At 37.0% G+C, this 13,308-nt stretch overlaps 1 pseudogene; it reads left to right on the forward strand.

Annotated features, from left to right (window-relative positions):
* Positions 1-7,059: 7,059 nt before the first annotated feature.
* On the forward strand, positions 7,060-7,666 carry LOC103557577 (splicing factor 3B subunit 6 pseudogene; annotated as a pseudogene).
* Positions 7,667-13,308: the final 5,642 nt, after the last annotated feature.

Here is a 13,308-nt window from a genome sequence, read left to right on the forward strand (position 1 = left end):
CTGAAGTTTAAGGGACTCTTAAGAAAATCGGAGTGAGAAAGTTCATAAGTGCTTGTGAATTGAAGCTGCAAGTGGCTTAATCTGAATCACAGCACGAGTAATGGCAGTAAATCCTCCTCACAGAGCCAACAACTCACTAGAGGCCAGATCTGTGACAATCTTGCTCTGGAGCCTGGAATTGTGAATGGGGCTTCTAAAAATGACATTTTGCATTTGTGAGCTCAAAGAGGCTTTAATTTCTGATTAGGTTATCTCCAAATTCAAAATATTTGTTCCATCAAATAAAATATAAAATATAAATCATCATTTTTGTTTAATAATAATAGATTAATAGGAAAACAACTTTTAAAAATACTTTAAGCATAATTTGATCTAAACTGTCCTAAATGCTTGAAGCAATATTCACGCCTAATTTTTGATCTGAGTACGAACATTTTTAATACGACTGTCTAGATTAAATATGCCATCCATTGAAGTTAGGAGCTGAAGATTTGCGTAAATGACATTGTCATTTTATATTGTGCTTCAAGTAAATGCAGGAAGCAGTTCTGTGATGCTAACCCTGAATTATAAACTAGTTTCATCACATAGCAAACGTGAATGCCGTGAACATCACAGATGTCATTAAATGTATGTGTTTTCTTGCACTTGGGAAAAATATTGTATGACTACTGTCTGCCAGATGCCGTATGTGCCAGCTATTGGTGAATTAGAAGACAAATGGATTTTGACTCAAAATATTGCTTTTCTCTATTTTAAGGGGGCTAGAGCCATTGCTGAGGGTATGAATGGATCTATGACATGACTGGATTGGAACTGTTTCAATTCAAAAGAAGAGGTTTACTGCAGAATATATGTGCTAAGATATACAAGAACAGGGATAAGTTTCAGTTTCCAAAATAGTTTTAAGACATTTCTAGTGAAATTTTAACCTAATCACGCAGGAATGTTAAATACATTTATCACCCAAACCATGTTCTAATTGTCCCCTCAAACTATTGTCAGGTTTCCATGTATGAGGAATAGAGATATTTCTTTTGCTGCACATTAGCATCAGATCTAATAATCTAGTTGTCAAAATTACATATTTTTAGAGTTTGTGCATGAACAGTCTCTCTTCCTCAACTGGTATTCATTTCTTTTCAACTTAATATATTCCAAAACTATATCATCAGTACCTGGTAGTGATGACCAGATAGAAATTAGCATAAACAGTCTGAAGAAGCACCATAGCAAATAGTGCGATGTTAACACACAATCTTCCTCTGCTCTTTCAGATTTTTCTTTCTCTTTGATTTGAATGTGTTAGATATGGCCAAACATCTCATTACCTTGGTATTATTTTCTTACGGTTACCTGTGAGAGATTCTATACTCCTCCTCTCAGTTTCAGAATTGAATTGAATTCTTAGGGTGAGAATTGAATTAAATTCTTAGGCCCCCAGTACTGTGATTGTAAAAACTAGCAAAGCAAGAGTCTTCTAGTAGTCCTGTCACCAGCCAGTCGCCCCTGAGGAACTCAAGAGTGGGTTTGGAAGCATTTAACTATTGTTCCAAATTGGTTTTTTCCCTTTTGTTATGTTAAGGAGATGCAATCACCAACCACCCTGAAGCAGACCAAGCCTCACCACAAGAGCTACGCCTATGACCTTTTCCTTATTTTTAATGCTAAGACCTCTCCAGGAGGAGTTTAGCCCTTATTGCCTTAATGTGCAGTGTATGTGGAGGCATATTTCCCAAATGAGCTTGCACAAGCGAATACCTACCTCTCCTTTTTGAATATCCATTCCCAATCTGAAATAAAAGGTCCCTGTTTCCCTTTGTTTGGGGACACCATGACTTTGGAAATGATTCCTCATGGTCTCTTTTTGCTGCAAACATACCTTACTTTGTGAGACAACTACTTCTGGTGTAAAGTCTGATTTAGCTTGCCAGGAGGGAATCCACTTTGGTTTTGGTAACACTCCCAGATGCTTAAGTATGTAGATTAATACACCTAGTAAAGGGGCCTGATTCCACTTATTGTCATTTAATGTGTTACTGTCACACTATTAGATCTCCTAGAGCACTGAAAATAACATGAAATAACCCTGGTAAGGATTGGTCTTGAAGGGAGAAATCTCAGCCTCTAATTTGTTATCAAAGCATGACTTGGGCCCCCAAGTGTGTATAAAGATCGTATGCAAACTTGCTGCCTCTTTATAACCCATCAACTATTTCTTCCACAGAAATTTCCCAAGACATTTTCTGTTTCTATGTCTCTCTGAATCTCTCTCACTATCACTCTCTCTCTCCTCCTCATTCATGATTCTTCACAACATCCAGGATGTAACAGATGAAACTCTAAATATGAAGATGTACCAGCCAAAGGGCCTGAGAAGGTGGTTTGATAGCCCAATATGTTAACTGAAAAATTTTCCTAAAAATAAATGTACTGCCCTGCAGGGACAGAGGCCACATATATTTCCCTTAAAATGAAAGTAGATGAAAAATAAGATGCAGAGCTTTGAGGATCTCCAACCTAATGTTAAGGTAGTTCATACCTTCAGAATCTTCATTACTTTGCAAATTTCTCCAAGTTTGTCCTTTCCTATCAAGGGATACAAACTAGCTCTCTATAAGATCTTAGCAGGGCCAGACATTCAGAAGAAAATCCGTATTGAGCTGAAGTGTCAAGGCATAATGCTGTGGTTTCTAAGAAGCTTTTAAAACTCTACTGTGGTATGTAATGTACATCCCTGTGCTGCCTTGGAAGCATATTTTCACATAGTAAACCTCCAGGAAGTCTCATCTCCTCTCTCCATATTTCTTCATGAGGGTCTGTCATTAAAGGTTCTAATACACAGGGCAGCTTTATGCTTGTAAAACATGAGATCAAGAAATGGAAGGGAGTGTTCAACAAAGCATGCAAGACGGTGTACTTTAATTCTACAGTCTACAGAGGGCAATTTTCGTCCTTTAAAGTTTGTGAGTTCTGTATGTGAAGCTAATTCCTCTCCCCCTTCCATCCATGCCCATTCGGAAATTGTGAATTGGGAGGTGCAATCACACTCACCAGCACTGGACAGAAGATACTATGAAGGGTGAAATGTGGACTTTAGTGGGCTCAGCAAAAGGGACTACAGGTGCTAAGAGTGAAAAGTGTGCAAATTGTGCACAAATCCATTAACACTAAACATCACGTAAAACTTGGGGACTGATCAGCAAAACACAAGTTAGAAGAATAGAACACTAATTTCGTATATCTCCTGTGGAAAAAGAAAAACTCAAAGGACATCAAGATTTCTTCTTAAACTGCAGTTTTCTCTGAGCATCCACGTGGCCCTGACAAGAGGAAAGCAAACACAAGACAGAAAAATAGGCACAAATATAACCTCAGATGTGGTAGGAATGAAAAGTAAAAATTGGCTTTTTTGTAAACTCTTTTCAGAGTAATGCATGACCACATAATTGTTTGTGTTCAATTTATATAATTTTTAGTCTGCATAGTAAAATGTTCTTTTTAATTGGTAGACATTTTCAAATTCATGAAAGAATTAATTTTGCTATTAGAGATGTTTTCTGATACAAAGGAAGAGAAGTTTCTAATTCTCCGTATCTTTACAAAAATACAGTATTCCAACTGTCAGATTATTTTCCCCCAAAATTGGTGAAGCCCAGGGCTACTGCTAAGGAACGTGCAATGTCAGGTCCTCTGAAGCATTTGCTCATGGCTTAATCAGTATTTCTAATCTTGTTGTGTGAGGAAACTTGAAGTGATAATTTTATTATATTGCATGAAACGTGGGCCAGAACTCAGTTTGGACCGTGCAAAAAGGCACAATCAGAAATATAATATGTGAGAACTAGCCTGTTCTGAAGAGAATGCAAAAGAGGCAGTTGAGGTCAAATAAATAAAAGAGAAAGGGAGAATTATGAAGCGTACAAGCTTAGGTACCTACTGTGAGAAGCCTGCCTGTCTACATACTCAGTATTTTTTCAAATGACTTCCAAGTCATATTGTTCTCCTTTAGGTAAGTAAATAGCCTAAGACCAACGACTCTTTGAATCTGAAGCTCCTGACATTACCCTCCCACACTCACCTCAAGCTACTCCTCGAATAGTCTTCACAATCTCAGTAAATGAAATCTCCAAACCTCCAATCACTCAGGACCAAACCTTTAGAATCAGTCATGACCTCTCCTCTCATACTTCACATTTCATTCAAATTCTCTTAGCCTTACCTTCAAAGTTATCAAAAATACATACAGAAAATGAACACTTCTCTGATCTCCTCTGCTTCTGCTCTGGTCCAAGTCATCAGCAGTCACTGGGATTGTGGACGTAGCCTCCCCACCAATCTCATTCTCACCTCTTCCCCTCCAGACCTCCATTCCCCCTTCTCCGTCCTCATTGCCTCAGACTCTCAACACAGTAGTCAGAATGACTGTTAGAGCATGAGTCAGATCCTTGTCTCCACCACTAAGCCTGCCAACGGCTTCCCATCTTAGTTTGAGTGAAAATCAAAGTCTTCACAATGAGCTGTGAGACTCTAATTCCACCTCCCAACCCCTCAGTCCCTCTATCTCTAAGAACCCACCTTCTATTCTATTACTGTTGTTTAGTCCACACCAGGCACATTAGCTCACTTGTATATCACTCATCATTTCTTCTTTCTGGAATATTCTGACCCCTGCCCCTGCTCTCATAGCTACATGGTTCACTGCATCTCCTCTTCTGGCTTTTGCTCAGATGACTCCTTCTCAGTAGGTTATCCCTGACCACGCTGCTTCACATTTTAATCCTGCTTCCACTCTAGAACTCCCTACCATCATCCTTTATTTTTTTCTATCTTAAGCTTAAACATTCTGTGAAGCATAAAAATTTCCTTGACAATTTTCATGGAAATTCCAGGTAATTTTCAGTGGAATTGGTTACTACAAATCAATTGTTTGGGCAAATCATCTCTCTTTCTTCCTCTTCAGCTCTTATTCTTCTTCCTAAGTGCCCTAAATATTATATATTTTACTTAGTTGTTTGATTTTTATGTTTCTTCTCCCTAGAACATAAATTCCATGAGAAGAGAGATTTTTGCCTCTTTTATTAACTTCAATATGCCCAACATTTAGAGATGTGCTTGGAATCCCTTATTATGCCATAAAAATAGTTGAATAAATAACTTTGGATTTTTCTGTTTTAATAAATGATAATGAGTTTCTTTGTTTATTCTTTTACTTAACATTTATTAGGCTATTAGATACCAGGCCTTGTGGAATAAGAGGGGGATATAATCAAGAACACAGGAAAATTCCAGGCTTCAAAAATTCTGGGTATTTTTTAAACATTTTTAAAAAATGTTTATTTTTTTGGTGAGGAAGATTAGCTCCGAGCTAACATCTGTTGCCAATATTCCTCCTTTTGCTTGAGGAATATTGTCACTGAGTTAACATCTGTGCCCATATTCCTCTATTTTGTATGTGGAATGCCACCACAGCATGGCTTGATGAGCAGTGTGTAGGTCTGCACCCAGGATCTGAACCTGCGAACCTCAGGCCACTGAAGCAGAGAGTGCAAACTTAACCACTACACCATCAGGCCAGCCCCCCAGATATTTTTTACTTGATGTTTCTGCTGAAAGAATTACTATAGGTCATAACATCTCTTTCTGCCTCCTCTATCCCCAGATATCTTTTTGGCAGGATTTTGACTATTTGGTTCATTTTTTTAGTCCATACACTCAGCACAGGCCCTTGGATAACAGTGGGCATTTAGTAAATATTTTGGCATGGGTGAAGGAGCCTTAGAAATAGTCTCTGTAAAATGAGGAGCTTGCTCTAAAACAGGATTCCTCTATCTTGATGCTGCTGTCATTGTGTGCTCTAGATACCACTCCAGATATCCAGTAACACCAATCCCATCCCTCTAATAGAGACAGCCAGAAATGTCTCCAGACAGTGCCAAAGGTCCCCTGGAAGCAAAATCATCTATAGCTGAGAATCACTGGTATAGAACATTCTAACACTTTATAAAATAAGACTTCGAATTTCTCATCAACTATCTAATGGAAGATCCAGGCTTCTTATTCTCTCTCCTGTGGTCTTGATTCCAGTCACCAAAGATTTGCTGTCATCCACATGACAGAACAGAAAGCTTAAACATTAGTGAGTTGCTCCACGTTGCTCTGGTTTAAGGTTATTGCGTACAGCTTTAATGTGTCTGTACTCGCTGCTCCTTTCTAATTATCTCTACCATCACTCCCTGTTAAGGATGTTGTTTTCTTATTATATGCGGAAAGGTGATATTTAAACTGTCCAGCACACTGAGGTGAAATGGCCTGAAGCTTGAAACAGGGAACTGCTTTCTGCGCCAAAAAGCTGATGAAATAAACACCTAGCTTTCTCTGATATTGTCTAGTTCCCAAGAGACTCTTAAGTGATAGCTTACCCCAGAGTCAAACAAACATGCGATTCTCAAGATATCACAGCAGGAGTATCCAACTTTTGGTATTCAGACCTTCAAGTTTGTGAAATAGAAATGAGCATGTTGCATCCATTGAATGAAATAGTGCATACAGAAAAAAACTCTTTCCGTCAACTGTTAGCTTTTTCTTTTACAATGCTTCAAATAATTTATCAGCAAAAACCTGAAACTAGTTATTCAGTGAATTTCAGTCTCTGGAGAGCACCAATCAAATGTCTCCACAAGCATTTTGATTTGGTGCTCCTCAAGTCTCCATCATGTCACAGGCAAATCGGAATGTTGCTAAGTCAAAGATGCTGGCTATGGCGTTCATAGCACATCTCTAAAGTCAATCACCAAAGTGATATGATGTAAAAAGCAGAAAGATTTCCACCCTCATGTCCCTCTTTACCTATTTCCGCCTCCTCATCACCCATATCATAAGCAGAGCAATCACGGTCAAAACTGTAAAATAAAAGTCAGTTTGTGGAACCCTTGACATTCTACCTTCCAGTCTGCATTTTACCTCACGCTCGTTAGGCCCAGCGTCTTTCCGAAAGAGAGTATACGTCAGCACGTCTTGGTGTGAGACAGCGACATTCCGGAGTGTTAGAAAGCTTCCATAGGAGCCTGGATGTTGGTGTCCCACATCTGACACCTTGTTTCACTCGAAGCTGAGCGTGCTCCGGAGGTGTTGGGAGGAATTCCAGTGTTTGCTGCGGTAACCTCATCAGCCCCCGCAGATGGCAATGCAAGCTGCCAAGAGGGCGAACATTCGACTTCCACTTGAAGTAAACCAGGTTTTGTATATAAGAAATTTGCCATGCAAAATCACAGCTGAAGAAATGTATGATATATTTGGAAAATATAGACCTACTCGTCAAATCAGAGTGGGGAACACACCTGAAACTAGGGGAACAGTTTATGTGGTCTATGAAGACGTCTTTGATGCCAAGAACACGTGTGATCACCTGTCAGGATTCAATATGTGTAACAGATACCTTGCGGTTTTGTACTATAGTGCTAACAGGGCATTTCAGAAGATGGGCACAAAGGAGAAGGAAGAACAGTTGAAGCTTCTCGAAGAGAAATATGGCATCAACACAGATCCACCAAAGTAAAAGTTTTCTGCATTTTCATTTTGGACTAAGACCCATGAGTGACAACCACTACCCTTTGTATGTTTTTAATTAAAACTGAATATTGTGATTTCTTATTTGAGATTCAAAACGACCTGCTTGAAACTTTGATATATGTTAGAATATATTATATTAATAAACCTGTAGCTTACTGTAACAAAGAAAAATGTCAGTTTGAGAGTTGACCTTTGTTGTTTTAATTTGTACTTTGGTTCCTGTATTCATCAGGATAGACTACATAGGCTACTACAGCAGACAACCTCCACAACCTTAGAAGCTTAGAGTCACAAAGGCTTATTTCTTTCATTCTACATACCAAGATGATGGAGTCTCTACCATATGCAGCACTGCTAACAGAGGCAGAGAACATGTCAAACTGTGGGCTGACTCTTAAAGGCCGCATTTGATTGGCCAAATCGAATCACATGGCAGTGCCTCACTTCAAGGGAAGTGAGGGAGAGCAATACTGCCATGAGTCTGCCCAGTAGGAGGAGAATCAGAAATACGGTTGGATAGCAATAACAACCATCTCAGGTCTCTCCTTCTCCTTCAGAAATGTTTTGCTCCATTTTCATTATTCTCATTATTTAATCCTCGCTTGTATGTGATTTTTTTTTCTTGAGGAAAATTAGCCCTGAGCTAACATCTGTGCCAATCTTACTCTACTTTGTATGTGAGATGCCTCCATAGCGTGGCTGATGAGTGGAGCAGATCCGCACACAGGGTCCAAACCTGGGAACCCCAGCTGCCAAAGTGGAATGCACAGAACTCTAACCACTCAGCCATGGGGTCAGCCCTTTTTTTTTTCCTTTTCTTTTTTTGGAGCTATCAAAATCCCTATGATGATAGAAAAAACTTCAACAGATTATAAAATTTCAACGGAGGAAAAACTATGTATGTTTTGACTTCAGAGGCTGTGTTTTAGTCACCTTTGTATCCTTAGCACCTAGAACAATACCTGAAAAGAAACTTAGAGGCACTCAATAATGCTTGTTGGGAGAAAAAAAGAACGAATGAATGAATGAATGAGTAATTAAAAAAGTAGTAAGTTAACAGGAATTCTCAACTGCCAGTCTAAGAGAGTGATAAGATGATTACTTTAAATTCAGACAGAAAGTGAAAAATATACAAAGTAAAAAGATTATATGCCAGACAACTTTCTGTTGTTTTCCTAACAATATCAAAATTTCAGTCTTCCCGTAATACCGCTCTCAGTCATGTTCTCCTGTTATGCATTCTTATCCTAGGTGATATGGTGCAATCATGGGAGCAAAAGACATATTCATATTTTGTTTTTCTACTATCGTGTAGCTGAAACTTTTATCAAGGTTCATCCATAATAGGCAGCCGATGAAAATTTGTAGAATGAATTTCCTTCACCATTGAGGCTGAAGATATTCTCCGTATAATTATGCTTCCCAATTCTACAGATCTAGTCTACATCTCTCTCATAATCTTCAAATGTATACACTTATATATATTTCTTATATATGTGTGTATATATGTATACATTCAAACATATATATTCAGATAGAGATGCTTATACTAGACAGCTCCAATTGGTAGTCTATGGGTACCTCAACGTATACAAGTCCAAAATTGATACATTAACCATATCTCCTTTCAAATCTGGTCTTCCCCTGACCCCCCACTGTATGAAAAGCACTACAAGTGACCCACACCAGAAATTTGCACATTGTTCTTGCCTCTTTCCTCACCCCTACTTCCCACAGCCAACTAATCAGTAAGTACTGTCCAGTCTCCTCTTCTCTATCTTGAAATTATTGCTTCCTTCTCTCTGAGTTCCTTGCTAATGGCCTAGATGAAGCCATCTTTATCTCTCGGATGATCTGTGCAACCTTCTCCTGACTCTACCCTTGCTTCTTTGCAATTTTCTTTCCAAGTGATACATAAAAATCTGATTATACCATTTCCCTGCTTAAAACCAGTCAGTAGCTTGTTTTTGTCTCTAGTAAAAAACATTTAGCATAAAATATACATTTTTTAAATTTTTATGTATTTGCTCCTGTTTTCCTTTGCAGCCTTCTTTTTAAATATCAGCAGATTTGACACCAATTCAACAGATTGGCCTTTAATGATGGAGATTATATAAATCTTTGATGGCTTTATTGATATTAAATAAATTTTAGTGGGACTGTATATATATATTTTTCTTTTTAAAAGTTTTCTACCTCTTCCTGAAGGAAAAACAGAATACTGGGAAAGGTAGGTGTCTTAAAATTCACAGGCCAAGCCCACTGGATTCCATATCATCTAGCTGAGTCTGCCATTTATTTTTTTGGATGTTAGCTATGGAACTTGAATATTAGTTCATTTCTAAATTTCTATTAATTTTATAATAACCCTCTTTGAGACACTATAACAGATGAAATTTTTTCTGTTTTACAGATGGGGACATAGAAATTCCAGGGCATTAATTGATTTGCTGAAGATCAGTTGGTTATTCTGTGAGAACACAGAGGAGCATCCAGTTTTCTCACCTTTTTTTTGTACTTTATTCAGAGATTTTTTGGGAGATATGAAAAGGGTAAGAGCAGCTACCAGTCTGTACTTCTTGGAAGATCAAATAGAGATATACAGGAAAAGGGGAATCACGTAGACTAAAATGAAAATTCTGGTGATAATTTGACTTTAAAAGATTTCTTCCTTTTTCTGCACCACACCGTTCCTACAAATAGATTTTCACTTCAGTATTCCTAGTGCCCCAAAGTGCTACCAAACAGTTGCAAGACAAATAGTGTAAAATAAATAGGATTGTGAGAAAAAATAAACATGATTATAATTATACTGTTTCTGACATGATTTTACATACATTAACTCACTTAATTTATTTCAACCATAATTTTACTTACCTGTTACCTATTTCTTTTTCTGACAGCACGGTAAGTGTTCAAGGTATATGAATTACTTTAACTAGTTTTGGATAAGTAAGAGAAGACTACAATGCTGGCACAATAAGTTGTTCCAGAAATTCTGTCTCTGAGTTTTGAAAATATTTATGATACCTGTTACTTCTAAGATCTATAGCTATCTTCCATTATGTTGAATTAATTAATTAATTTTTCTAACCAGGAAATACTCTTTGGGATTCATGTTTTTGCTTGAGATTCTGTACTTGATTATGGTCCTCTGCCAAAACCAATCCTGGGCTAATCACTTTCCCACTACTTATCAAAGGCAAACTTTGGATATTTCATTTAGAAAGTAGTTTTTGCCTAATTTAGAGTGAAGTAAAGTAATTAAATTTTTTTAAAAGCTTAGAATGTACATCTAACAATGTGCACATTGTAATCTACAGTTCAGTTAACCATCATCTTTTCATATTTTTCTTCTTACTTCTTTTTTTTGTCCTATTTATTTACTTATTTATTTTTTGTTTTGTCAGGGAAAGAGTTACCCTGAGCCAGCATCTGTTGCCAATCTTCCTCTTTTTTTCTTTTTTGTTGTTTTTCCTCCCCAAAGCCCCAGTGCATGGTTGTATATCCTGGTTGTAAGTCTTTCTAGTTCTTCTATGTGAGCCACTGCCACAGCATGGCAACTGACAGACAGGTGGTGTGGTTCCGCGACCAGGACGTGAACCTGGGTCACTGAAGCAGTGAAAATGCTGAACCTTCACCACTATGCCATCAGTGCTAGCCCTCTCTTCTTACTTCTTAATTTTCTACAGAATCTAGAACATCTTAGGCAAGATGGTATGGTAAGAGGGAATGAATCTAAAGAAGATATGACTACAGTATATTCAATAGTTCTGGTTTAAGTTTCTTTTATTTTGTTTCTGTCTAAATAGGTATTGATCTATAAAAGGAGGGACTGTAAGTGTGATCTTTGGGCATTTTTCCCTGTTTTTCTTGAGAATGAGACAAATAGTTGATTGACAATTTAAGTGAGTGCAATAATCTGATGATATCTTTAAAGCTGACAATGGAACTCATAAACCACCACTTTCTTCCTTGCATGGTTGAAATCACTTCATTTCTCTGCACTTGAATATTTTCTCTGGAAAATGGGAGAAATAATATTGACCTTACAGTTAACTAATAAAAATGATTGCCATGCTCTTAATAGATGCAAAGTGCTATGCAAATATAAATGTTAAATGAGGCCATAAGTCTTATGGAATATTTTTCTGCTCTGTTAGCATGCTTGGATGTTACATCTCTGTAAAAAATCAGTTCACATTACTAAGGAATCAGTCAGCAGTAGTCGATTCTGCGAATGATACTTCTAAAACAAAGATGGCCAGGGAAGTGTAGGGAGAGGAATGAACAGGGTGCTTTCAAAAGGACAGAGTATGCAGTCAAGAAAGATTGAAAAGGATGTTCTATTAATGAAACCATGGTACACTGCATTGATTTTTGAATGAAAGGGTGAAGGACTTCTATGTAAAGCTAGCATGTTTGAGAGACCTTTGTAGCAGAATTCTATTTAAAAATGCCTACCTTGTGAGTAACTGGTAAATTATTGAGTGGGTCATTTGAGCCAAAGACCACATATATTTTTTTTTAAATAATGCTTTGTTTCTATAACGTAAAGCTGCTATTTCTAATTCCCAAATGACCCAATACTATTAATAGAAACTATCTGGAATATATACATATCACTTAGCGCTCCTTGGAAAATTTACTTATCTGTTTGGAGCTAGTACAAACAAGAGATTCTGAATGTAAAAAAACTGTACAATCAGTTTAATTTCCCTGTGTTGGTGCAAGCCAATTTAGAATAATCTAGGAATTCATAAATAAAAATTAACATAATACTATCAATTTTGATATGGACCAATCACCTCACAATGGCACCACCACGGGGTACATATCATGATAACCATTTTAGAGGTGAGAAAACAGAGGCTTTGAAATGTGATTTCCCCAAACTCACCCTACTTTATGTGAGTGACTAAGATTTCATCCCATATCTATATAATTTCAAAGCCCCTGGTTATTTTTTTCCTACGATAGCATAAATAAAGATAGTGAAAGCATATAAATATTTAGACTTTGTCATCATGTAATATTTTTAAATGGTAGCAAATGATCATGAGGAATAGATTTGTAATTATTAGTTGTGAAATTTTACAGATAATCTCAAAATTGTTTAGGCCAAGGGAGGTTCACAGACAAAGATTTAGTCCAAGTCATATTTTATTTATTGAGCAAATATTGTGCCTCGCACAGTGATTAGTGCTAGAGATAGATATATAATATTAGCTAGTAGATATATTATTACTTTTGTGCTAGGCACCACTCTAAGCATTTTACTTTTATTAATAATTTAATTCTTAGAACCAACCCTATGAGTTATATATAATTATTATCCCCTATTATTATTCCCTCTATTAGTCAGAATTTTATATATATATAACAAACATGCAAATATACCTATATATATCAGTGTGTATATATATATATATAATCCTATATTATAATCCTATATTATATAGTTATATATAAACTGTATACATAGTTCTATTTCTTTTTGGAGAACCTTGACTAATACAGAGAATAGAGAGAGAGAGAGAAAGAGAGAGAGGCTGACACACAGAGAAACGAAAGAATTGGCTTACACAATTGTGGAGGCTGGCATAATTCTATAAGAATCTGTAAAAATCTGTAGAGCAGATAAACAAGCTGAAAATGTAAAGAAAAGTTGCTGCTGCAGTCTTGAGTCCGAAATCTCCATCTGGAAACTTAAGCTGGGCTTCTGTGTTGCAGTCT

Source organism: Equus przewalskii, chromosome 3, assembly GCF_037783145.1.
Source record: "Equus przewalskii isolate Varuska chromosome 3, EquPr2, whole genome shotgun sequence".
Taxonomy (NCBI): domain Eukaryota; kingdom Metazoa; phylum Chordata; class Mammalia; order Perissodactyla; family Equidae; genus Equus; species Equus przewalskii.